This window comes from Triturus cristatus, chromosome 9 (assembly GCF_964204655.1).
Source record: "Triturus cristatus chromosome 9, aTriCri1.1, whole genome shotgun sequence".
In the NCBI taxonomy this organism is placed as follows: Eukaryota; Metazoa; Chordata; class Amphibia; order Caudata; family Salamandridae; genus Triturus; species Triturus cristatus.
The window spans coordinates 842,073,843-842,100,301 of record NC_140592.1 but is presented as its reverse complement, the minus strand read 5'-3'; the positions used below and the strand labels follow the sequence as shown (position 1 = coordinate 842,100,301).

The following is a 26,459-nucleotide window of genomic DNA, read 5'->3' as shown; positions in this document are numbered from 1 at the left end:
CCCCAAAAACTATAGCAAGTCGTTCTGCCCACCCCCGGAGCACAAGTAGGGGTGGGCAGAAAGGCCACCCCAACAAAAGAGAAAGTCTTTCTGCCCCCGCGGGGGGCGGATGAGGGCAATCACCCCATATCTTACCTGGATTGGGAGGAGGCACAATGGTCACTAAGATGGGGGATTTTTTTTTTCTTCGGGTGGAGGGCTGTCTGGCATGGTTTTACCCACACCCCAAGTGAGTGGGAAACCAGTCTTTCTGTTCCCCCTGCTGGGCAGATGGGGGTAATTGCCTGCAGATTCCAGAACTTTCCATCACAGAAATGTGAGGAAAATGTGTTTTTTAACGCAATGTTTGTGGTTGGTTGGGGATTCTGGGTAAAACAACCTGGATTCCCCCAGGTGTCTAGTTTTCAAAAATGTTTGTTTGCTAGGCTTCCCTAGGTGCCGGCTGAGCTAGGGCCCAAAATCCACAGCTACCCACTCTGCAAAAAATGGATCAGATTTGAGTGGAAAAATGTGATATATCCATGTTGCATTTTGGGTCGTTTCCTGTCACAAGTACTAGGCCTACCCGTACAAGTGAGGTATCATTTTTATCAGAAGACAGATGGGAGCAAAGAATAGTAGAATATTTGTTATACCAATAGTATTTCCCTGCATTTGTGCCTTTCAAAGGCAAGCTAGTGTGTAAGAGAGAAATTACCTCTTCTGATTATGTTGCATATGGACCCATGGCATTTGCTCATGAGTGCTGTCTTCTCAGAGCACATTAACACTTTCAATACACCATTAGGTCCATACAGAAGCTGCTGATTTTCAAAACTAAACATTTAGGACAATGGTTTGCTTGTTTTCACATGGTTCACTAACACGTGTTGGTGCTACTGATCCTGTTTATCTACGCTTGGCTCACTGAATGTTCTCCATTGTGAACCTGGCTCTTTTAGCTCAGTACACATAGACTGTTTTCTAATCCATTACCTCTAAATGCTTTGCGCACACACGTTCTTCAGTTGACAAGCGTTGCAAAAGCCAATAGGTCTGGCCTTGGCAAACGTGCAGTGGTTTTTATTTTATTTTAAAACAAATGCAATAGAAATTTGAAGCTAAAAAGTACAAATGCTGTCCTCTGAAGGTGACATGCATATGTTCGCCTGGAAAACTAAATAAAACGAGCATTAAAAATGCAATAGGTCTCGCCTTTCATTAAGTTAAAGCCATTTGCTTTGCTATACAATACCATTAACAAAGCAAATGGCAAAGGCGAGACCTATTGCATTTTCAATGCTTGTTCTGCTCTGACACTAGGTTGTGAACTCATCAGATTATATAGCATACCTTGTGCTCAATACTAGCTGTAGGTATAATTTGAACAATTTGCAGTAGCATAATTACATAAAATTAGAGCCAAAGTAATGTAATTGAGATTATGCAAAAAGCGTAACCCAAGAGGCACTTCGTGCTAAAAAAAAAATAGCACTAAATGCAACATAACATGAAGAGGAGCAGCAAACAGCCGTTCTCGCTCCCCAAGTTCACTGTTCCCGGGCTCCTGCCCTACGACCTTCTTGCCAAATTACTTATAATTACGACAAATGAATGGGTCTAATGAATTTCACTACCCTGCACCAGGAAGCGGTACAAAAGGACAGTGTGAACTTTAATAATACACTATCAATCCAAACAGTCTGGCCAAGAGCATTACTGGCTGGTTTGAACAACTATAGGACTTTACATTTAGGAAAAGTTTAATGACAAGTTGCCAAATAATTCAAACATTTTATCTTCCTATGTATATTTATAATTTTAAAAAGCCTCTTGTGTACTGGTTTTTATTAACAATGCAATAAACTTAAACTGGAGTCTCATAATTTTCGTGTGAAGAATAATGCAAAATTACTTTTTTACCTTCTCCCAGGCCTATGTAAAACTCTATTATGGGCAATCTGCAACACTGCACTGAAGTTCAGACACTGATGTATACCATAGGAGGCTGTGTCTACAATATTTGATATTTTGATCCCTGTATATTTGTCCTTGTGTGGCCTTCAAAGTAGATTAGCAAAACACATCAACACAAATAGAGTAAGATTTTAAATAATTTTGATGGCTAAATAGAAATATATCCAAAAGATGTTATACTTGTTGGTGGCAGTATGCTTCTTTCATAATTAACACATGTAAATGAATGTGTTATACATATTTTGATTAAAAGTAGGTACCCTGAAATGATGATACAGCTTTCTGTAAAGTGGAACATGTCGAATGTTGATAAGTCATTAAAAAAGATTTAAACCAAAAAAGTAGGTACCCTATAGAAAGCATCACAACACCTATTGTTTCACTACAATATACAAATATTTTTTCACGATAAAGGTCATAATTAAAGATTAACCTAATTTTTAATGTCGGGACTCTTGTTTGACAGAAAGGAGGAAATATCAGAATGAAGTTTACTATTGGAAACAATCACTTATGCAACAGTAATACACAGCACATGTTTATGAATGAGCTGCGATTTGAAAAGCATATGCAAGTTTTTCCCAGAAGGAAATCCTTACCTACAGTGATGCACCAAATATTGCCCCTTTGCATCTCTGGAAAACTCCTCTTGTTCAGTGTCATGCTCTGACATATTGCTTGATCACTCCCAGCCACGCAGATTAACTGTTCTTCTCCGAGACCTTCACAAGTCAATTAGACTGCGCTGTCGCATGAGGAGCAGAGCTGGGGACAGTTAGCATTTCATAGTAGCTCACTGCGGAATCACCGATAGATACCTCAAAGACAGGAGAATCCAACAGAAATAGAAACAGTTGGCCATCCTATCCAAGGTTTCTCTCTGGAAGTTCAATAAACACATGGCTAATTGAAGGGTATTTTACAGAACCTACACCTAGGGGTGTAGAGTCACACCTCACTTGTGCTTCCATCTTACCCAAACGGGACAGCAGCCTAACAGAGCTGATCCATCATGTGTCTCCTGCTGATTAGCCTTATGGATGATCTTGGTTTCTTTTGACATTTGCCACTCTCTGCATCTTCAAAGGCAGAGAACAAGAGTGTGGGAATCTCCTACCAGTAGCTCAAACCAACTCATTTTCTGAGAAACTGATTTCAAGCTCCTCTTCATGGAAGAAAAGGCACTGCTCGTCCTAGTCCTTCACCCTGTGGAGTAGATCGGTTCAAAATTCTTCATTGCGTCCATATTACTGGAACATTATCTCGACAAACATGCAGACACTTCCATTCCAGTGCAAAGCTTATCTGTTTGCAGCAGGTGCTGCCATTCAATGAAGTGCAGGATTACCAGATGACTCCATTTCAACAGGCCAGCTTTTTACAGCCTTAAACTTGCACTTCACAAGTCAGCGCATTCAGGGAGTCATAGTCCTGTTACAGTCAGACTGGATTAACACACTGGCAAACAATGTTTTAACAAAGGATCCAGGACCCCTGAAATACCGACGGGACACTACTCTTCTTCAGTCACATACCGGCACAGAACACAGTTCGGTAAAGTTAAAAGCTCTGTCACTTCCAGTGATCATTTAATTATGATATTTAGTATTCCTACTAAATAAATTGAAAGCCTGCGAAGTACATAGCACTCTTCCACATGAATTGTTAGTCTGTTTGTCAGGCTCACCGTACCTGTGACGTCACTCAAAGGCATGGTCACTATGCAGTGGATCGTGGGTTTCGGAACCTCCACCCGGTTCCATGGTTCAACTTGCGCTACGACCGCATCCATTTTGCTTGCCACGCACGGTGTCCTCGTGAGGGCAGGGTTTGTAGCTATAAGGCGGAGGCATGCACTGTGCCATGCTTTTCTTCAGTGTTTGGGTCCTACTCATAACTCGTTTGTCGCATAGAAAGAGGACATGGCTGTTTCTGAATTTGCCAGTATTGGATGATCATTCAGTTTAACACTGAATAAGGTGTTCAGAATGGGACGAGGATTAATATTGGGGTTCGTGATTAAAAGGACACAGTCAGTTTCTTTTGTCTCAGTGAGCGCGATAAAACGTCTTTTGGCTGATGACGACGTTGTAGAGCCGTGTTATACTCCGGTTCGTTAAGACTTCGGAGACTCGAGTGGGTTGGCAGAGAATACATCGCTGTTGAGGGAGGACAGATTGAGTGTTTTCTGATTAATATGGTGTAAATGGTTAGATCCAGGGCATGGGCAAGCTCCGCAGCGAATATGTTTACGTTCATTATCAGTCAGTGAGTCCTAGCAATTAAAAACAAGCTGTCGGCGTTGGGAACAAGTGCTCACCATTGCCTTGTCCACCCCGTGACCCCGTGCGCCTCTGAGCCCCGTACCTGCTTCACAGCTGTCGTGAATCCTTTTCTTATCTGCTTGTTAAATAGACAAGCAGATAAGAAAAGTCTTCACCACAGCCGTGAATCAGGCGAGCCAGTCAGGCAAAAGCGAAAGGAAGGCAACGAAAAACCCTCCTTTCCAATGGGAAGCCAGCGTTTACCATAAACGCTGATGCTACCCAATGGAAATGAGGGGCGGGGCTTGAATCCCCTTCTGAAAAGTAACTTGTTTACTATAGCTCTCACAGGCGAGGAGCGCATGCGCTCCAACGCCAGGCGAGACCTAAAAATTGTCATTAAGCGGGTGGCCACTAAATCAGACACAAAATACTTCAAACAGTTGCTTAAGAGTGAAGGACTGGTACACCAGCTTGGCATTGAAGTGCACTCCTTTTCAGGCAGCTGTGCACATGTGATCAATCAAAGCGCTGATTCAGTGCATGACAGCCAGGGGTGGAACTGAACTGAGCTGTTTGCTTCATTCTGTATGCTTTGGTGAGTGGAAGCACACTGTGAAGGGCCTTTGTTTAATTGAAGCGGATGAGACCGCTAAAGCCCTCCATTCCAGACCTAAAATTAATAACACACAATAGTATGTGCAGTCTGCATCATTAAAATAGGCGACAAACATATTTATCATTAGATAATGCAGTTTTTTTCCCCCCAAAATCAACCATCATAAATTTCATAACATTTGCTTGGTTTATCTAGATTACATACATTGTCTGGAGTTATCCTATGATCAGTAGGCTAATATATATATATTTTTAAAAAATTTTAAAGTCATTGTGCTGAATGCTTTTTATTAGTGCTTGGTGCTTTGTCATTGACTAGTCTTTTGTATGGTGGTTGCAAGACTGATGTTTTTGGCACAGGGACTTCTTTTTCGTCTTCAGACGTTGACCCATGGTAGGAGATGGAAACGCAGCAAATGGAGAAATGAGGAGGAAGAGCAAGATGGATTAATAGTGAGAAAGGAGGAATGCAAGGATGAAAAATAACCTGTAGGAAATCCGCCTTTTCTGCGTGGTCTCCTCATATTCTTCACCTTTTGCTTGATCCTATAAAATCAGAATACCTTTATTCGAGTGCAAATTGCACCCATAAAAGTATAAAATCCAAGTAAAAAATATAAAATATATAAATTGCTCGTTTAAGTACAGTTTAAAATAGCACAACTGAATCACGTATAAAAATACCGCCAGACAAAGGCATACTAGAACATATCAGGATACAGAATTAATACATTATTCAAAGTCCTTCGTGACTGCAAAGTGGCTCTCAAAAAAGAGCCAACATAGAAACAAGACTCCTCATCTATCAAATATTGTAAAAAGGCTTGACTGCACTGCCTAAGGTTCTTAGACCGAATGAAAGAAATTAAAAGTTGTTTGGTGTATTGATGTAAAGATAAAATGCTACATTGACCCTATATTTTTGCTAGCTTTAGAGTTGTGTGCACTTTACTCCTGCTAAATAGTAGTAATGTGCCTATGCTCCTCATTTAAAAATGGTCGAATATTCCTAATTGGTATATTTAATTTACCTCTAAATCCCTAGTATAGGGTACAGAGTGTAGCTGGGCTTGTGAATTAAATGCCGCTAGTGAACTGCAACACCTATTGTACCATCCTCTACAGTGACAATGCAAATATGGGTTCAGGCCTACTATAGCAGCTGGACTGTAGCAGTGTAAAAACTGCAATTCGACCGGTCACAATAAGCCCTTATTACTGTTAGAAACCTGCCTCTTAAATATTAATACGTCACCATAATGTAACCCGTGATGTCCACAAGGCAGGGTGCGTTGTATAGTATGTGCTTACTATGGTTAGCACCTCAAAGCCATTTTCACTATGAAAGTGCTGGCTGGCCCATAGAGAGACTGGAATGTTGTATTAAATCCTACTGAGTTCAATTTTTAATAAATATTAAGCAAAAGTACGTTTTTAAAAGTTACCTTTTCCCTGCCTGATGCTCCTACAGGATGATTTGCATTTTGTCTCCAACTTCTCCTATTCAGATATTAGCATTTGAATAGACGTGAAAAAAGGTGTGAAATGTCTCACAGGAGCTACACAATAGGTCGCTCTGATTGACAGGTAGACCTGAATGAGCAGGGGCCAAAGTGGGTAGGGTTGGCCCCGGGAACGTTTATATCTGTCTTACTGAAGATCACCTCTATCTCCTATGGCATTATCCCTGAGCATCGCCATTCTGCATTTTGCTTTTCTTCACTTTTCCCTTCCAAACACTCACCTCGTTTCCTTGACTCAGCAAGACAGTTTGCTCCTTGGGAAAGTGAATTCTCGGACTCCCAGCAATCCTTTTTTAGGATACTTGCTTTCAGGGGCTTCTCTCCAAAACTGCAGCTTTGTATAAACGCAGCAGAAAGCCATGGAAAGTGGAGTGATCTGGCCTTTAAAGGAAAGGCCATTTCACTGTAGGGTCATGTCGGAGCTTCCTCTGCCCAGGAAAGAGTTGAGCCACCTGTCCTCTATTTAAGACCAGTACCTATTTCAGGGAGGGTTTGTAGGAGGTAATCGGGACATCTGCAATTCTCCACTTCTCTACTCTATAGGGCACCCGGAGGAGAACTACTACAGTACTGAACACGGTACCCAGACTATACAATCCTAAAAGTAAGAATGGCCTGTGATTGGGAATAAATCATAAACGTCGATTCCCTGGCCTCTTGCGTGGTTTATGGTAATAGCTTTTCAGCTGTGGCACTTTCAGGTGCATGACTGGGAACGCCCTTCCAAAGACTTGTATGTAAACTATGCATTAAAAAATTACTCCGCTCAATATTTATTATGCTAATGTTACAAATTTAGTGTACTTTAGGATTATGTGTTTTTATTCCATTATTCAGGCCAATGTAAATTTTAGTTTGACATTTGTGAGTATCTTAACTTCTGATGGTGTAACCTTATTGGCATGTTTGATTAGATTTCATGATGGAGTACTGGAATTTTTCACAATTATGTAAATTGTTTGTTTGTACAGTTTGGATAAACTGGAATTAAACATACATTTAAAATAAATGGTAATATGTAAGCATGTTTTAAAATTAAGTCTACGCAATAAGACTGATTTCGATATCTAGCATTATCACTTTCTTTATTTGTAAACATTTGAATACTGAAATGCCTTAAATCTTTTCATCTGTAGGTGCCACTTCTTTAAGTATTTACATCTTTGTGAAATGCCTGTTGCGCATTGAAGCTATTTCACAGTATTGGGCAGTATTAGACTATTAGTATCTCGGGAACCCAATTATTTCGATGTAGGTTATTTTTAGACCGTCATGTGGTAAACTTGACACCATTTCATTTTTCATCTCGTTGTGTTTTGTTAGATATGCCTTTGTAAACTATCCTTTCTTTGACGCAAGCTTTTCTTTCTTTGGGATAGGATGCTGTACATTTGATTAAACTTCATATGTTTTCTTTGTAAGGACTAGACCAGGAAGAAAGCTGTTTCAGGAAGAATATTGCTGTTTGGTATGTAAGTTTGTGATGGGCTACCCTCTCTGGAGCAAGATTTCATTGCTGGCAGTTTGACCAGAGGAAAATTGGAATAAGCGTATGATTTCTTGAAAGTGTTTACAAGCATGCACAGGATCTTTCTAAAAGATAAATAGGAATTTGGCTTTTATTTACCAGTTTATAAATATTGATTTACCAGCAGGCATGTTTGACAAACGTAAAACATAAACATAGATATAATAATAATAATGTAATATTATTGATATCCCACTCAGACTAGACAAGCATATTTCTTGTTGGTTTATTTAGCCATTGTAAGAAAGTATATTTTCATTCAGTGTACATAACCGCATACTTCTAACCATTTTACATATGATTCCTATTGTAATAATTGGGTATCTTTTATAGAAAGAAATAACTTTCTAATTGTGGACAAACCGCAGTGCTACAGCCAAAGGGTCACTTAGCTCTCTGCTAAGTGGCTGCAAAGAGACATGTATGGATTTGAAGGAGCTGAATGGTGTTTATAATGGGCCTCATAAATGTCTATAAAACGTTGACTTAATCTGCAAAGTTACTCTTCCTGTGCAACTGATTTTGGGTGACTTCCGTGGGACTGTTGGTGAGGTAGGGATTAGCTGTTATGTTTGGTGAGTAGATGGACTATTCTAGCTAGTTTATGCAGGTACCTTGAAAGTAGGTATTGGAAGTCTTAGTAAAGTGTCCATTGTCGTCAGCATTAAAAAATTTCCTAGGTTTGTAATCTGGGACTCTTCGAGCATTGTTGAAAGGGATCATTTAATTTGTCTCCACACGTGAGCCTTTTTTCTTTCATGTTTCAGATGTAATTACTTTATTCGGTCACATTTGCTATCTTTCCATTGGCTGAATGTTTGCATGCAACTATTTGACCAACAGTGCAAATGCAAAGGAGATGGGGATTCCTTGTTTAATGGCTTGAAACACAAATGACTGTATTCTAGTGAACTGCAGCACTGCGACATGGTTTCTTACTGTGTTGGAAGCCCTTTACCTGTAGGTAAAAAACAATTCTAACCCCAGCCTTAGCACCTGATTGTTCATAGTAACGTATACATTTGGTAGTATTTACTTGACATCCAATAGATGTTCTTCCTCTAGAGGCTTAATGAACGTTAAAGATGGTGGATCTATTTGAATAACTCGCAGTTGTGACAGTGGCTTACATATTGGCTATGTGCTATAGACCATGTACAGCAAGTCGATTCATGGATGATACTTGCCTTTCCCGCACAGAATGGGGAAGAATGTAAATGGTGGTGTTGTAGGGGAGAACAGTAAAACATATAATTCTTACTTGATACATGTTGTGTAAACCGCAAAATTCTGCATGCATATGCTTCTTCTCCCTCCCCTCCAAAAATGATGAAATTAACTTTGTGTGGGGTGAGAATTGCTGTGTCATATACTTGTACGGTCTAAAAATATTTTGTTTAGGGAATTTATATATACAGTAATAGCATTTGAGAAACTGTGATGAAGCTGCCACTGCTCAAGCATCATCCCCTTCACCTTGCACTAGATTTCTAAAAGGAGGTTGGAAGAAAGGCTGAACCTATCACAATCTAGATTTTTAAAAAAAATCATTTCCATTAAGACGTTGCATAAAATACATGTAGACTGAGATTACTACATGTCCTGACGTATAGGAGGGTTAACCTTCTTTACTGTGATCCCTCTCCTCTGAAAGATCATTAGCGGGATCCTACAATGTCTTAGACATTTGTAGAATCCTCACCCAAGTGATTAGTGGGATTCTAGCATATCTTAGATATTTTAGTAGGATCCTCACCACAGGTACCATCTATGGCATGCTTCATCATCGATCCTCACCCACTGCACCTAGTGTGAGTGGGTGGGTAGCAAGCAATTCGTTAGTGGAGCATGAGGGATTTAAGTGAGAATTAAAATTGCTTTCTGGATTCTCCTCATTTACTTTGAGGTCCTTTGGCAAGGTTGAAAACGGTGAGATGTGTCTGTGTATAAATGACCTGTAACATCAACGGGTTGACATGTTTCAGCCTTTTGTGTGTCTCTAAGGGTCAGCAGGCTTTCTTCAGGACTACTGTGTATATTTAATCCCTGCAGACTGTTGTTTGGTATTACCAAAGACTAACAATTTTTAAACATACAATATAAAGCATGTAATGCTGCTCCCTTGACCCTGAAGGAGTAAAACTTAACTAAGATGTCCCGGGGTCGTTTCCGGTCACCAGCTTCTAGCGTCCCAACTATGTGCACCCTGTCATTTAATCTTTGGTGGGGCTCCCCTCAGCAGCCCTGCAAATAGGCTTGTGATGTAAGCTTCAGGGTCAGGTCCCTCCACTCCTTCTCCCAGGTCCTGTATGCTAAGATTATCCTGTCGAAATCTGTTCTCCAAATCTTCTGATTTCAGTAGGGATGTGTGGAGTTGTTTTTGTAAGGAGGTGGAGATCCTCCATTTTATTTGTGTGTCAATCCAGCTCCAGAACTTTAGAATCCAGATCTACTACCCTAGTGCCCACCGAGTCCGTCTTGTTGCATTGACACCAACTACTCATTAAGAACAGATTTAAGCATCTCTAGAGAGGAGGCCATACCCGCCTTGAGTTCCTTATGGAGTTCCTTTTTAAATTCCTTCAAGGAAAGGAGCGGATCCTCTTTTATGAGAGCCATGGGATCAGCTTTGTTAGGTACAGAGTGAACAATCCTAGTTTCCGCAGTGAAAAGTAGCTTGAGACCCTGTTAGATTGGGTTTTCTTTGGAGGCATATAGGTAAGGAGCGCCCCTATGGGCCAGGCCAAACACTCACTGCCAAGAAAAGGGAGGCCGCCAAGCAGAGCTTGCTGGGATCTATCTTAAGAGTCACTAGCACAGATCTATTTAACTGCACTCCTTCAACCCCCTCCTTATGAATTAGTCGGGCCCAGCTAGTCAGCAGGCTGCCCCCAAAACCAGTCAGTGGGGGCAGCCCCCATATCCCCCCTCCTCCCCCCCCGGCTGCCTCTGACAGTTTTCTCCAGTACTAGTGTTTCCCTTGTGCGGGGTCAACATGTGGTGATCCTCCCAGCACTGGTTGGTGAAATAAAACTTCATCTCATCAGTCGCACGTTCCTCCCAGATGCCATTTTAGGGTCAGGCATTGATGGGCCTGTCGCGGACATAAAGAGTGCCCAAACCTAAAAAACCAGAGGGCCAAAAGTGAACTTGAAGTGCACCCTGCACTCTCTTCCATCTGGGCATCAACTGCACTGTTCTGTGGTCTCGGGTGCTCGGTTTCACCATTCTCTTGAGGCCAGCCGCCATCTTAGGGCAGGTCTGTCGCCGCCGTTTTACCCCTGGCTGTGGGCCCTTGACTTTATCACTGGTGGGGAGGGTCCTTCCATCGCCGCCAGACTCATTGTCGCCGTTGTTGTCTGAAGAAAGGAGGGTCCGCTATGACACAAGCCCCCCAACAGCCGTACAGGTGTCGTACCTGTGATCCCGTCACACACCGGGACCAGCTTAAAAGCCCCTACAGGGGCTCGCCGGCACACAGACCAGGTCCCTGGTGTAGTTGTTGGTCGAGACTTCACTCCGATAGGTGTCCCACACTGGTTCGGATAGGCGTTGTGCCTAGCGTTTCAGCAGACTATGCAAACTCAGAGCCTCGCGCTGCAGCTGCCACCATCCATCAATTCTGGGTCCTCAAACCTCCTCACTCTGATGTAAAGGTAATCTCTGCTGTCATCACCAGTGTCTTGCCTCCGATTATAGCGCTGAACACTCAGTTTCCCCTATCTTTGCAGCTAGATGCAGTGGAGCCTCAGTGGATTACATCTACTCAGCCATTTTGGCTGGCCACACCCCCTGCCTCTTTTTCTTTAGGAATACATAAAAGTGGTGCTGCTGTTGTGTTGACATTTATATCTGACAAGTGTCCTTGTGGTAAATGTTTCACTTTGTCAGTCTGGACCTTTTAACAGACATCGAAATGTATTCTGGAGCTTCCAATGTTGCTGTTGACATTCTATGGGTGGAAAACCCCAGTAGTTAAGTGCAGTTGGGCAAAAAAACAGGTTTAGCTGAATGTATCCCATATAACAATGGGACGTGTTGCCACTGTGCATTTTGTTGGTATGTGAAACGTCTTGTCATGTTTTTTTTTTTTTTGTGGAGTTTTATATAGCGCGAACTAGACCTGAATGTATCCGAATGCTTTACATGAGCACCAGTTACATTACATCACAGATGAACACATTCTTTTTTGTTAGGCACGGGGAGATTAAGTGTTTTGCTGAGAATCCTAGAATGTTGTGTCCATGCCGAGACTCGAACCCGGTCCACCAGCTCCGAGGTCGGCCACCCTAGCTGTTTGGCCACATTCCCTCCCAATACCTTGCTTTGACTGTTTAAAGTCAGGTGTTTGGCAGGTAATGTTTGTCAGGTTACCTGCTGTCAGTACTGACTGACTTAGAACATAGGACTGATGTATAACCCATTCGGTCTGTGTGTAAATGTGATACAGAATGGCAGAGGGGTGTGGAATTTAATAAAATATCGACTTGTCCATGCGGCAGGTTGCTTCATAAATCTACTTGTCCTGTAAACAAATCCACTTGCCCCTTTGGTGCCATGTGGTGCAGTGACAAATTATGACGACAATCTCATTATACAAGAGCTCTGATGTAGCCTTTCTGATTATGCCAGGGCTCATACCATAGTAAGGTTCATACTCCACAAGGAAGAAGGGAGCAACACTGGCTTTCTTGGCCGATATCTCAATCCATGACATCTTCATCGTTTCCACATAGTCCTCTGTGCATATCTTTAAGAAGCACTTCTGTGTTAAAATCAAAGCAAGCACAGGTGGGACACAAGGTACTGAAACAATTGTGTGCAAACACAAACTCGTTCTCTACCCAACCTCCCACATGACAAAAGAACACTCATACACAATCTATGCACAGCATTTGAATCCAGAAAGAATCAAGCTGCAAAACGAAATGGTTATTCACATGCAAACCTCCCACATTTGCTGGAAAACATGTATGGAGATTTGCAACATGGAGCAAGCAACACTTTATTAAGACACAAGGGAAGCTACATACATGAGGACGCCAGATAAAAACAAGCATTGGCATAGCCAATAGGTCTCGCCTTTGGGACTTTATAAGTGTTTAGCCATGCAACAGTTGCATAACTAAATACTTATAAGGTTCCAAAAGCGAGACCTATTGGCTATGCAAAGCGGCCACGAAAGGGAAAGTGATCACGATCACACATCAAAGCGGACGCGAAAGTGAAAGTAATCGCGGTAAAGCGCGGCGCGCGCGCACATGCACTGTAGCTCTAGGCTGGCCTGGTAGCACTTTTTGGAGCCCTCTCAATAAGTCTCGCCAGACCAGCGCATGCGCTGGGTCAGGTGAGACCTAAAAAGATCTGGAGATGGCAACCAAGCAATGGAGCTTCCTAGGCATATATGTGATGTCATTAACAAGGAACTAGCCACCAAATGTCAACGTGCCCACTCCAAAAAAAGTAATAGAGGGAAGGAAAGCAGAGACAAATCTAGACTCACCCAATTGTTTGTGCCCATATTCAGTGCTAACAGTAGACCTCTATAAAAGGCCTTTGATGCCTCACACTTGATGGCTAAACAAATGTCATATCCCATGTGTATCTCTAAATATTCTTGTACCTGCTCCCTTATTTCTCATACATGCACCACATTTTTGAGGAGATATTTTTTGAGTCGTAATCTTTATGCTTACTTTTTGAGGGTTAACAACCTTCCATTTCTCTTAGACGTGGTTATGGTCTGACAGCGATTTATCCCCCATCACCCAGTAGTCTAGCAACATTTTCTGGTCTCCAAAGAGATCTATTCCTATGTAAAGTTGAGTGCCAAAAAGAAATGAGAATAATTTCTCTGTGTGTAAAGTGTGTGTATATCTTAGTGTCAATAAGTCCGAAGTCTCACCTCGATTCTTACTGCTGCCCTGGTTTTCTGCCCCTGGGGACTCAATCTGTCAAGGCTTGCACCCCAGACTAGATTGAGATGGCCTCCTAGTATAACCTCTCCCATACGTAGGTTACTGAGTAAATATATGGTGTCAGTGAAAGGAGCTTTGTCCCGAGTTGGAAGCATAGATATTATGTAGACTTTTATCCTTTTGTGGTCAAACCTGGCTAGTACATACCTCCCTAGTGGATCTTTTTTCGTTGTGGCATATTCTAAGGGTACATTGTATTTAATTGTATTTACCAACCCACTCTTTTAGTTTTGTATGAAGAATGCTCAGGGGTGTGGAATTTAATAAAATATCTACTTGTCAGTGGGGCAAGTTGCTTCATAAATCTACTTGTCCTTTAACAAAATCCACTTTTCCCTTTGGTGCCATGTAATGCAACGACAAATTATGGCAGCAATCTCATTATATAAGAGCTCTGATATAGCCTCTCTGAATATGCCAGAGCTCATACCATAGTAGGGTTTGAATACTAGCAATACTAGCAATTACCTTATTTTGCCTAGTTTCGGCAGAGCTTCATACTGGGGCTGAAGGCAGTAGTAAGCAATAGGTACAGGATTGGAATGCCCTTTTGAGTCTATGCTACGCCACTAACTTGCATGTTTCAAGGGATTTCATCAACTCTTCTCTAATCTTTTCCCATACTGAGAAAAGTTGAAAATGTACTCCTGGCAATGGCAAATGTACAAAATATTCCTGGGCTGGGGAAAAAAGTGGTTGGAGGGAAAGTGAGCTTGCAAACACTTAATAGATTTTCGGATGAGCAAACCTACACATGCATATTTGCTTATGCTTAAATGCAGTTGACACATTTTTTTCTAGGAGCGCCATTTCTTGGCCTACTTCTGTAAATTCTTGTGAATTTATGAAAGCTGTAAATTTGCACTCAATGCAAGGGCTTATACCATGGGTGCACTTTGAGACTTTCTTTAATATTTGGATCACTAATTAGGTCTGGCGTTAACCATGACCTTTTGGGTTTATTACAATTCTGTCTCTCTCTGTCTCGGTCTATTGGCTGGCTTCACTGTGAGTGACCTTATGCTGCTCTTTCACAAGACCATATTGACACACAAAGTAGTTTCCGTCTGTGCCAAGAACTACTGTCGCAATGTGTGCTTTTTAAAACCAACATTTTGTTTCTGCCAGTGTTTGTTATAACGGTGAGGGCCCGGCAGCTCCCACACCAATAAGGTTCTACAAAAACAGTGCCAAAACAAGACACACATTGACAAAACCAACCAATTTCATACCTACTGGATTTGCCAGTGCTTGTTTATTTTTGTTTCCCATAATCATATTGAAACTGTTTACACCGATTTTCCCATTAGGAATATTTTTGGGAAATGCTAGCATACATCAACACATTTTTCTAAATGATGCTGCAAAGAAATGGTACCTAACATTTTACAGTAGTTTAGCAAAATATTGTTATTTGCATTTTTTGTGAGCATTTTATTTTGAAAGCAAAGAATCATTAATCTTGCTTACAATCTTCTGCAAATATTTGCATCTAATCAGAGCACATTCTGGGAGCATTATACATAGCCTCATATTGCTAAACTTTGAAAACATGTGCACACATTTTTATACATTAACCACTGTCAGTAGTGCAGTCTGAGCTTATAACATTTACTTGGAGCCCTCACCCTAATAATAAAGGCTTTGCATTAATGAACCATGAATACAAGTTTGAACAGCATTAACACACAGACGCAAATATTACCTTCACTGCAGATAATGCCCTTCCCTGATCCATAATGTGGTACTGTAAACTGGCAGCAGGGGGTTGGGCCTACTTGTCCCAAGGACAAAATAGACATTAAAACTTGTTGCCTTTACCCCCAAAAATGTCTTTTGTGCCGGCCAAAGAAATTCCACATCCCTGAATGCTTCTGGATAGGTTATTTCTTATATTTCATTCTCTCCTGGGCATCCTATCTTAAATGTGTTTCATGTAAAAACACATATTCTAAGCTGCACTCCTGCAAATAGTCCCGGCACCGTGGTGTTTATTCGGTGAGCTGAGACCTCTTAGTATTATTGATGGTAATTTGAATGCATGTTCCCTCGTTTATTCCCTTCTAATGCAACTTAACAAAAATGTCTTCTATGTGTGTTTTACCCCTTCTATCCTTCACTCTAGCTTTTAAAAAGCTTCAATTAGCATGACTATGGGAAATAACTGAACAATCAAAATATTGTAATCTATCCATATTTTAGTCTTCTAAGTGTGTCCTCTATCACCACAGATATAGAAGGCCTCCCAGGAGGCAATTTTGTGATGAAAATGTGTATTTGCACTGCTGATATCGCCAGCAGAGGAAATGGCAGAATCAGTTGAGATGAATTGGTTGTTAAAAATAGAACACAACCTGTCTGGAAGCCGTAATGTAATGTGAGTTAATGCAAAACAGCAAGCAGCACAGCAAATAAGACATATGTAATTTCAACTAATCGGCTCTCATGCTGGAAAATGGTCCGTTGGGCCTAATGCTAAAATTGTTTTAATTTAGGACAGTTTATAAATATATTCTTCCTAGTACAAGTCTATGGAGCCAAATCATGTGACAGAGACTTGTTACTTTGTGAAAAAACGCACCTAATGAGCCGGTGGTAGACTCTTCAGCTAGAGGAAAGGCAAGATATCCTTGAGGAGAAGATCTTCATGAATTCAATACTGAACTCATTATTCTCCCAAACTTCAGTTTCTAGTTGCCTATACTGGAAATGCAGAAATGTGCAAATGTACCGCCCTGAATAAAATGGTTTCTTTTTCTACTAGACCCATGTAACGTAGCAATCAAATTTGTGGTTAAGGGATACTTTAAATCAATAAGAAATTACATCCATATTTGATTATAAAATATATTGTTGCACATTACACCATATGGATATATATAAAAAATAACACTGCAGTACATAGAAATATGATTGTTTTCAGATGGCTATATCTCTACTGTAGAACATCTGCCTTACCACTAAGAGGTCAACCTAGATTTTTTTACCTTTTACTTGGCCCCTTGAAATTATGCTGGCTGTAGAAGTCTGAGCATTTTACCCTTGCTAAGATTAATAAAGTGCATGTGCTCCCCCTTTAAACATTATTATATTGGAATAGTCCTAATTAGTATATTTAATATACCTACCTAGTTTATGGCAAGATGTACCCTAGGCCTGGAACTTAAATGCCACTAGTGGACTGCATCACCTATTGTGCAATCCACTACAGTGGCAGTGCAAACATAGCTTCAGGCTTTCCATTCTAATTTGTAGCAGTGTAAAAACTGCAGTTCGACCTATCAAAATGAACCCTTTTGACATGTCAAACCGTCTTTCAAATAGGAGTAAGCCACCCTTATGTAGGCCTTGTAACCCACAAGATAGGGTGCATAGTATTTAAAAGTAGGACACGTAGAAATTCAATGTTAACTTGTCCTTATAGTGACTAGCACCCATAAGCTAATTTTCACTGTGGAAGGCCTAACTGACCTATGGAAAAACCACAGTATAGCTTAAAATCCTTGCACTGTATTTTAGGGACGGGACTCGCTTGAATTTTAGCCTTTGGGTATTTAATATAGATTAAGGAAAAGTATCTTTTAGAAACTAATCCTCTCTCTGCCCTAAGTTCCTGTAGGTTAATTTGCATTTGCTCTCCAGCACCTCCCAACAAGTAATTAGCATTTGAATAGGTGTGAAAAAGTCAAGAAATGTTTCACAGGAGCTAACAATAGGCTGACCTTACTGAGCAGAAAGACTCCTATGTCTCTCAAAATATGCAATGTGGCCGTGGGCATCTTTTGACATTGCATTGTCAAATCCAGCTTGAGCATCAAACGCTGCTTTACTGGTCTGCTGGTCTGCTGGTGGGGAAGGTAAAGTCTTTGACCAAGGTGAACCTGGTTGGTGTGTCCCTTCCATGATCCATCGCGGCCAGCCTCAAATTGCTCAAGTGTCTCGGTCTATCATGACCATTGATGATCATTGGCACTTTTTACTTTTTGGCTCTATTTCTACTTAAAACTTCCAAATTCCCTGTCTCCTTTTACCCTTATTGGTTGTTTATTTTGGTGTTATTTTCTTTAACTTTTTTCTAATCCAGTTTGGGATTTTTATTGTTTTGCATTTTACTTTGTTACTCTTTTGGTACTGCATACTTTACACATTGCCGTAAGTTAACCTTGTCTGCACTGTGCCATACCTAGCAGGGAGTTGAGCGCCGGTTAATTTACTGACTTTAAGGGTTCACCCTGACAAAGGCTGAGATTATTCTTTGTGGTGGGTAGTCACCCACCCCTTTTAATAATCCAGTTTCTTACAGCTACTTATATAGCATTTCTTTTATGTTAAATTTAGTTGGTTCTTTTCATCTTGTACATGCAATATAGTTCTATAGCCTGTATTCCATAGTCCAGGAGTCTCCTTCTGTGGGTTTATACTTTTTCAGTATAAGTATCCCTACATGTTGAGCTGATCAGAACGTACGTGTGCAGTGTCTGTATATGGTCTATATGTTGTTGTTTCCTTAATGTTGTTCCCTGTGGACTTATTGCGAGCAGTCTGGTTGCAAAAGACAAATTACTATGAACATACAGGGGCTTGTAGCCTGCCCGCGGCTTTCCGTTGGCTTTACTATCAATCTTATTTGCTTGCTTTCTATTCAATAGCTTTCCTTATTTATTAATGCATTTTTATATAGTGCAAACTTTACCCAGTGGTGTCAGAGCGCTTTAGAATAGAGCAAAGTAAATTACATAAGGAATAAGAGTAGCCTAGAAGTAGGTAAAACTACTTATTTGTACTCGTGGTGAGATTTATAGATTAACAAGTTAGATTCATTCAAGAATATATAATACGAAAAGGTGGAGCTATTAGGTTTATACAAGTACAGATTACATATTTACAAAATTGAGCACTCGTGAGTGTCCTGTGACAATCGGGGTCATGGCCTGAGATGAGGCGAATTATTGATAGAAGTGTCTTTGGAAGATGAGAGTTTTAAGATCTGTTTTGAAAATCTGGAAAGAAGCAGTGATCCGAAGGTTTGGAGGTAACTAGTTCCAAATTCTAGTCTTATTGCCCGAGAAGGGCAGCGCTATAAGTCTTTCCCTTTTGAAAAATGAAGGTTCGAGCAGTAAATTTTCAGCATTGTGTGAAGGTCTGGAACCGCTTGATATTTTGAGTTTGTTGACCAGGTAGTGAGGGATGGAGGTGCGTATGGCTTTATGGGTAATGCAGACAGTCTTGTAAATTGACATCGCTTCAATGGGAAGCCAGCGAAGAGAAATCAGTTTGATTTGAGACTTATAAAGCGCACAAATGCCCAAGGGCGTCTTGGCATTTGGGTGTAATATGGTCATTTCTTTTAGCCCCATAGACTAAACTGACCACTGAATGGAGGATGGATTTTAGAGGGGATAGGTGGGCTTTGGGGAGGCCAACAAGGAGAGAATTACAGTAGTCCCGTCTGGAGAGTACCAAAGACTGAACCAGAGTTTTCAGGTCTTGCTCAAGAATGAAACGCCAAATCCCCCAGAGAAGGCGCAGTTGGTAGCGTGTGTCACCCTTTCATATTGCCCCTTCCTGGTTAAATAAATGACTAAACAAAGGAATGGAGGTAATTTTAATTCTGATCAACTCTTTTTTTACACTATTCACTCTCTAATTTCAGCTGTCTTAAAACCAGACGGTCTCCCTCCAGGTGGAGGAATGCAGATCACTTGGAGAACTGAACACTCAAGTGAGCAAAGACACAATGATGCTACTCACCCAACCAACAGAGCGGAGAACCAACCATAATGCAACCTGAGTTATATGTGAATGAGGGTCTCCAGAACACAAGATCGTAAGACCCTGGCAAAAACGGGATATGTGATTCATTCTCCTCTGATTCTAACAGCATGTGTTCTTGGCCATGGTGTTCATTTGGGAATGTTAGTTGGGTCTTTTGTCAAGGATGACACCTAGTGATTTGGCCCAGTCAACAATGGTAGGTTTGTTGTTAAGAATGTTCAGATTGTCCATCCATGATTGAACAGGAGGTGGAGAGTTTGAGGTTGAGAGCAGAAGGAATTCAGTTTTAGAGGGATTCCGAATTTGATGATGCAATGTCATCCGATCTTGGGTGGAGTCGAGGATTGAAATGTTGTGTGCGGAGTACACCTTTAGGTAGAGTTGGGTGTCATCAGAATGGAGGTGATAATAGATCACAGACCTTTTTAGAAGCTTTTCCATTGGTTCCGTGTAAAGATTGAAATGGGTGGGCACGAGGATCGAGCCTGGAGTGACGCTTGATCCACAGGCTTTGATGTAGAAACAGTTTGCTATTATAATCATCTGAAATCTGCCCGAGAGGTATGATTCAAACCATTTGAGCACTGTGCCTTCAAATACCATTCTTTACTTTAGTGTGTTAGTGTTACGGTTAGCAGTGTTAAAGGCTGCAGATAGGTCAAGAAGGATCAGGAGACAGAAGGTGCCCAAGTCAAGTACTCGCAGTGCATCGTCGATAACTTGTAGCCATTCTATTTCAGTGCTGCATCCTTGATTAAAGCAGGATTGAAATTCATCAAGAAGGCTGTTGTCCTTTATATGTTGAGAGAGTTGCTCCGCTACACATCTTTCAGTGATTTTAGCAAGGAAATGGGGGTTGGTAATAGGGCGGCAATTGTTAAGGTCATTCACATCGACAGAGGGTTTCTATAGAAGTGGAGTAACCTGACCTGTTTTGAGGGCATCAGCTAGGGAACCTTGGAAGAGGTTAACCAGACTAGTCTAGTAGGGGAGCACGTAGGTGTAGAAGTCTGTTGCAATGTTGCTAGGGATGGCTGACCTGGTTAATGTGCGATTTCACTTTTCCATAGAAGAATTGTGCAACTTCTGTTGCTTTCTTGGGAGGGGTCATCAAATTTGCTGGTTGAGGACGAGTTGCTGGTGGTTTTGACGAGGTCAAATAGTTGTTTAGATCTGTTCTCGGCAGAGTCGAGGAGAGTTCTGAAGTGATTCACTTTTTCTCCAAAGATGCATTTGTGATAACGCGATCTTGCATAACGAAGATAAGAGAGATTAACGGTGTAAGGGGACTGTCTCCATTGCTTCTCCAGGAACCTCTGGTTCTTTCTTTCATCATAGTAGGACTTACTGAACCATGGGGCAGAAGGTGTGGGTTCTTTCTTTTTGCTTTGTAGTGGAGCAACATTGTTTATCAAGACGGAAAGACTGGTGAGACACTGGGTGGGCAAATCGACGTCAGAGTTTGGGATGAAGACTGGTTGTGCAGTGTTGCAGAGTGTCACATGGTCAATGTTTTTGGTGTTGCGAAACCAGGTAGTTGCCATTTTAGATTGGCCAAGGGTTACAGAATGAGATCGGTGTAATAAGAAGGGTCTGAGGAAGTGGTCAGACCAGTCTACTGGTATAGGATTATCGACTGTAAGCATGTCTTCTTTGGAAATAATGTCAAGCATGAAGCCGTTGGAATGTATTGGTTTTGTGCTGTGTTGTAAGAGATCATTTCCTGAGAGAAATGTGGCAAGCTGGTTGACAGCTGAATCTTCCAAAATGCCCCAGTGAAGATTAAAATCGCCTAGAAAGATCAGTTTATTACTTTGTGAGTATTGGTTATTTGCAAAGTCAGTGAATTCCTTGGCGAAGGCAGAGCAGTCAACTGGCGAGTGATAAATGGCATAAAACCTGAATGGGGAGCTGTGCTGTACATGTAGTTCCAGCGAAAGCTATCTGAAGGTGAGGAAAGAGCTACTGGGGATTTCCTTGAATTGAAGGGAGTTTCTGAACATAGCTTTGACGCCTTTCCCCCCTACTTTACCCACCCTATCATTTCTGATAAGGGAATAGGCCAGGGGATGCAGAAGATCGAGAGTAGTGTGAGAGGTGTCTTCGAACCAGGTCTCATTGAGGAAAAGTACATCAAGATTGTAGTGATTGACGTCTGAGATTTCCAGATTGTATTTTTTTTTCCAGATCTTCAGTTGTAAAGCAAACCGCACAGCTCTGATAAAACTGTTTTGGTGAAGGGGGTGTCGGGCTTTTAGAAGAGCTAGGGGGGATGTTTCTAAAGGTTGATGCCTGGGTTGTAATTGGCTGGCGTTTGGTTCAGACCAGTGAGATGGTTGGTGTAGTGCAAAGATTTGTGTTGTCTGGAGAAGAGAAAGTAGGGGAGTTGGAGGTATTGTAACAAGCCAGTAAATTGGAAATATCTGTTGGGGACGGATTGTGTGTAGCTCTTTTGGGGCGTGGGAGGAGAACACTCCTCGGGATAAGGAGTTTAGGGTATTGTGTACTCGCCAGGGGAGTCTGGTACAGTAGACATTTTATAACTTGGGTGGGAGATGGTAGCTTCAGGCTGGGAGTTTGAGTGGATGAGGTGGCCTAGTTTTTTTCCTAAGGTGAACAGAGCTGAGCACAGAAAGTTATGTTGCTCGAAAGGGGGGAGTTCAACTTGAGAGGCACAGTAAGCAGTGGGGGAGGAATGAAGATGTGGTAGAGTAATGTATTATGATATGGAGGGTGCAGAGTCAAGTGGTGTTGGTTGGAAATAAGAGTGGGTGCTGCTGTGGTGTAGAAACCATTCTCAGGGCATTCATTGAAGGAGATAGATATATTGTGTATTAAATGAGGTGGAGAAGGGTGAGGTCTGTAGTGTGATGATGGTATGTAAGAAGGGGAGAGATGTAAGTTGAAAAAAGGCAGGGGTTTGGGTAAGGTGAAGAGAGAAGGAGGGGTGATGGCACGTGAGCGAAGTAGTGTGAGTGTGTGAAGGCCGGAGACATGGATGATGAGGACAATTATCCAGGAGGGTAGATGTAGATGTGGATGGTTCTTCTTGATTAGGCAAAAGGGGAGTGGAAATTGACCTCTCATACGGGAGTAATGGGTTGAGCGGCAATACAGGAATGAGGGTGAGGTGTGGAGAGATGTATGGGATGTGGTAAGGATTCAGGTTAAGGGGAGAGAAAGCAGGGGAAGAAGAGTGGGGTGAATAAGAAGGAAGAGCGTATGGTGGAGGTGTCGCTAGGTGAGCTGGGTAGTCTGGCTGTTGGAAAAATGGACTGGATAAGTGGGTAAATAACCTAGTTGGGGGAGGGTTTCTTTGAAGTCCCGAGAAGGTACGTGGGGGTAAATGAGATTGCTGGCCATTGGCTGGGATGTGGTGTTGAGGATAATTCCTGGCTGGAGAGATTGGAAGGAGGGGAGCGGGTGGGCCAGTGGAGGATGCTGTTCCTCTTTGTGGGAAATGCCTGCTGGTGTCCAGGTGGACTGGGAAAGGGGAGTGTGAAGTGAGGGAGGAGTCCATTGGAGAGTCGGGAGGGATCGCAGTGCCAAGGATAGTGATCAGGGATGGAAATAGGTGATCAAAGAGAGAGAGAGAGACCTGTATTTAGCTTGATGCATGACCTTACTGTTGTTGTAAAGGGAGATAGTGAGTGATCCATTGAAGCAAGCTTAAGGGTAAATGTTTAATTGGTATCTGTGTGGGATTGTGGAGGGGGAAGTAACTTTAAATGAGTTGTTGAAGACAGTGGTTCAAGATGAGATGTTAGTGAAGATGAGGTTAGTTTTGAGCCTCCCATGTCAGCCGCTGTGGTATTGGTTGACAAAAAGGTAATTAGGAAGTTGTTCAAGGTAATATGTTTGAACCTTTTTCCGACTCTTTGGACATATTGGGAGGGTAAATGATTTTGTAGCAGTTGGCTCCACTTTTAATTGTTTGGTCGACATTATTGTAGAGTAGAGAGGGTGTGGTGGGGATGATGGTGGGGAAAGGAAGAGCACCACAAGTGTAGTGGCAGCGTAGAGAAGCCAAAGGAGGAGAAGGCACGTATCTCAGGGGAGCCTAGGTAAAAGGAGAGGACAAAATGAAGGGTTATTTACCAGTTGAAGCTTATAGCACGTTGACGCCGCTGACCTTCGGCAATGTAGGAAGGATCTGGTGGGGCCTTTTTACCATCTCTTATTGGCTGGCTTTAGCCCTTCCACTGCTCACTTTTAGAGAACTTTTTTTCCCATTTTGCTTAAGCGCTCATTGAGTGTGTTTTTTCCTTTCCAGCCCCTCATCCTATTCCCATGTCCCTCCTCCCTGTGTACTTATTCAGCAGCATTTTTCTTTTGTTCTCAGTTTACTCTCCTTGCTGTAAATGTGCCCCGGGCTGTGCTGACCATGTCATGTCTTCACGTGTGGAAATAAATCTCCAGAACATCTTCAAGCAGCACACCGTCTGGAAGGATACATTACTTTTTTGTTAATGTGCTGAATGACTAATCATCAGAACTGTATTTCAATGCTCTGCCCCTAACCAGCTACTCAGGTCCGCAACTCTTTCTTCTCTATACATCTAGGGGAAATTCTGCCTCGTCACCATTTTATTCTGTAATTTATCCTGACGCTCTTTTAGAAAGCAAAGGGTGGAAGAGCTCGACTACAGCTCCCATCAAATGTCCTTTTGATTTGTTAACAGCTGATAGGTCCGGAGGCTGTACATCATTGCAGTTAACATGTGATGAAATTGACTTCACAACAAGATGTCTTCAAAAAACCACTGATCATGTCTCCAATTACAGCCTCAATGCCTAGTTCCAAACTGGTTCCTTACCACATCCGTTCTAAATATCTTATCCGAAGACTTCACTGCTCTTTACACAGACATCTTCATCCATTGATATCACTGCCAATCTCTCAAAAGCTGAAGCTATTTGATCCTGGGCAGAGGAACAAACCAATTTTCACTGATACCGTTGCCATTTAAAACTCCTATCTGATATCTTTTCCATTTTTAAGTTGGTGCTTGAACAATGCGTGGCAATTATCACTTTTGAGTTGCCAGATGAAGTTATTGGTGGGGTTCACTAATTATCCATAAATGTTCACTCCTCATAGTAAGAGGCACTTGGCTCTTTCAATTTTAAAGTGAATTAATGTGTGCTTATATTAACAATTACATCCACACCGTGAAGCTCTTTACTCCATAAAACAGCTGCTGTAAAGCTATAAGACACCATGTGTTTAGGTCTGGCTAAGAGACTGCTTTTTTTTGATAACTTATGTTTTAAAAAAACATTATCTCCCCCCCCCCCCCCCCCCCCCCTTATTTGCTTCTTGTCCGTTTGCTAGGTTGAATACAGAATCTTCATCAGTGTCCTGGCTCATTACCTTCACTGCCATAGGTCTTGTCAGCCCTCTGCTGCCATCTTGCCTTTACGGCTTCTTCTGGTTCTTGTTGCTTAGCCAGTCGTTTTCTGGCAATTGGTAAATGGCCACCACACTCTGTAACGAGTGTTCCCATTGTGGCAGTGCCTGCCTATGGGAAGCCTTTGTGTTTTAGTCTGATCGGGTTTCCACAATCCTCATCTTTGAGTCCAATCACTCACCACTTCTTCTTCACCTCCTGAGTCCTGTTCTGCAGACGCAACCCGGGGTGCCGCAGCAGCCTACCTAAGGTTCCCTGGCATACTGTGACTAATCTCTGAATGGAGTTCTGTATATTTGTCTCATGCATATTGGTTATTGTTCGTGTGGCGGAGCTCTGCGGTTCAGTTGTACATTGCCGCCATCATGACTCCTTTCCTTTTAGACCATTATTTTTAAGCAGCATGGGAGAAAGGATCTGGGCCTTCCAAGACAAGGATGTGCCTTTAAAACAAACATACAAACCGTTGTCTAATCAGTTGTGTTTTAATGTTCTTGCCGAACAACGTGTACTTTGAAGAACTTGGGAGTTTGTTCCAAGATATCCCACTGCGTGGGTCCCAGAACAAGGAAGGCCAGACTAAAGCAAAGTATCCCAGTGAGAGTATAGCTTGGTACCAGTTCTTCTTTACATTTTGTGCCCTTGCTTGTTTTCATTTTATACTTTGCATCTTAGGGAGTCAGTGGAATGACTAAAAGGCTGGGCATATATGTTTTTCTGACTAAAGTTGCTTCCTTGCTGCTTAAAAAAAAAATAATCCTTTACAGATATTCGGTTTCAATTGTATGTAGACTTGAGTACACTATATTCAAATAGTACAAACTTGCAAGGATTGACAATCTTGCTACTTCACTATGAAAATTGTAAGCGAGTATCTTCAAAAAAGTCTGCTTTCCTGTTCATATCATATACCCTTTTCCTCACCACAACTTATTAAGAGGGAATTCACACACTTGACAAATATATTCATGTGTATAAAGGACGCTGTGCTGTCAAAAGCTGCATAGGTTTGTGGCTGTTGCCACCATGATGTTGGTCACCTGTAGCCATTTAAGAGACGGGGGGTTGATGGAGTCATTGTCAATTAACTCCAAGTATAAGCATCTTTCTTTCAACCAGTTATGGGTGTGATAGACATTCTGTTATGTTTCTCTGGTTGGGTGTGGCTCTGGGCATAGTCTACTTACATACAACCGAAACTGTACGCAGTATTGCTTTTTGAGTTAAATTTGAGGTCACTTGTAAATGTGGAATAAATGCTGTGACTTTGATGGTCATGTTGGGCCTCACCAGGTAGGATGCAGGAACTTTAGTGCACCGAATCAGTTTTGATGTTAAAGCTTCAGTGTTGGCAGCAGGATTCCATCAAGCTGACAGCAGTTCCAAATGCCTATCCACACTTATGT

At 41.7% G+C, this 26,459-nt stretch overlaps 1 protein-coding gene across 2 annotated transcripts in view; it reads left to right on the top strand.

Moving 5' to 3' along the window:
- The window catches only part of ZFYVE21 (zinc finger FYVE-type containing 21), a 215,742-nt gene that overhangs the window by 42,313 nt on the left and 146,970 nt on the right, over positions 1-26,459 (top strand). The gene's annotated exons all lie outside the window — the stretch shown is intronic.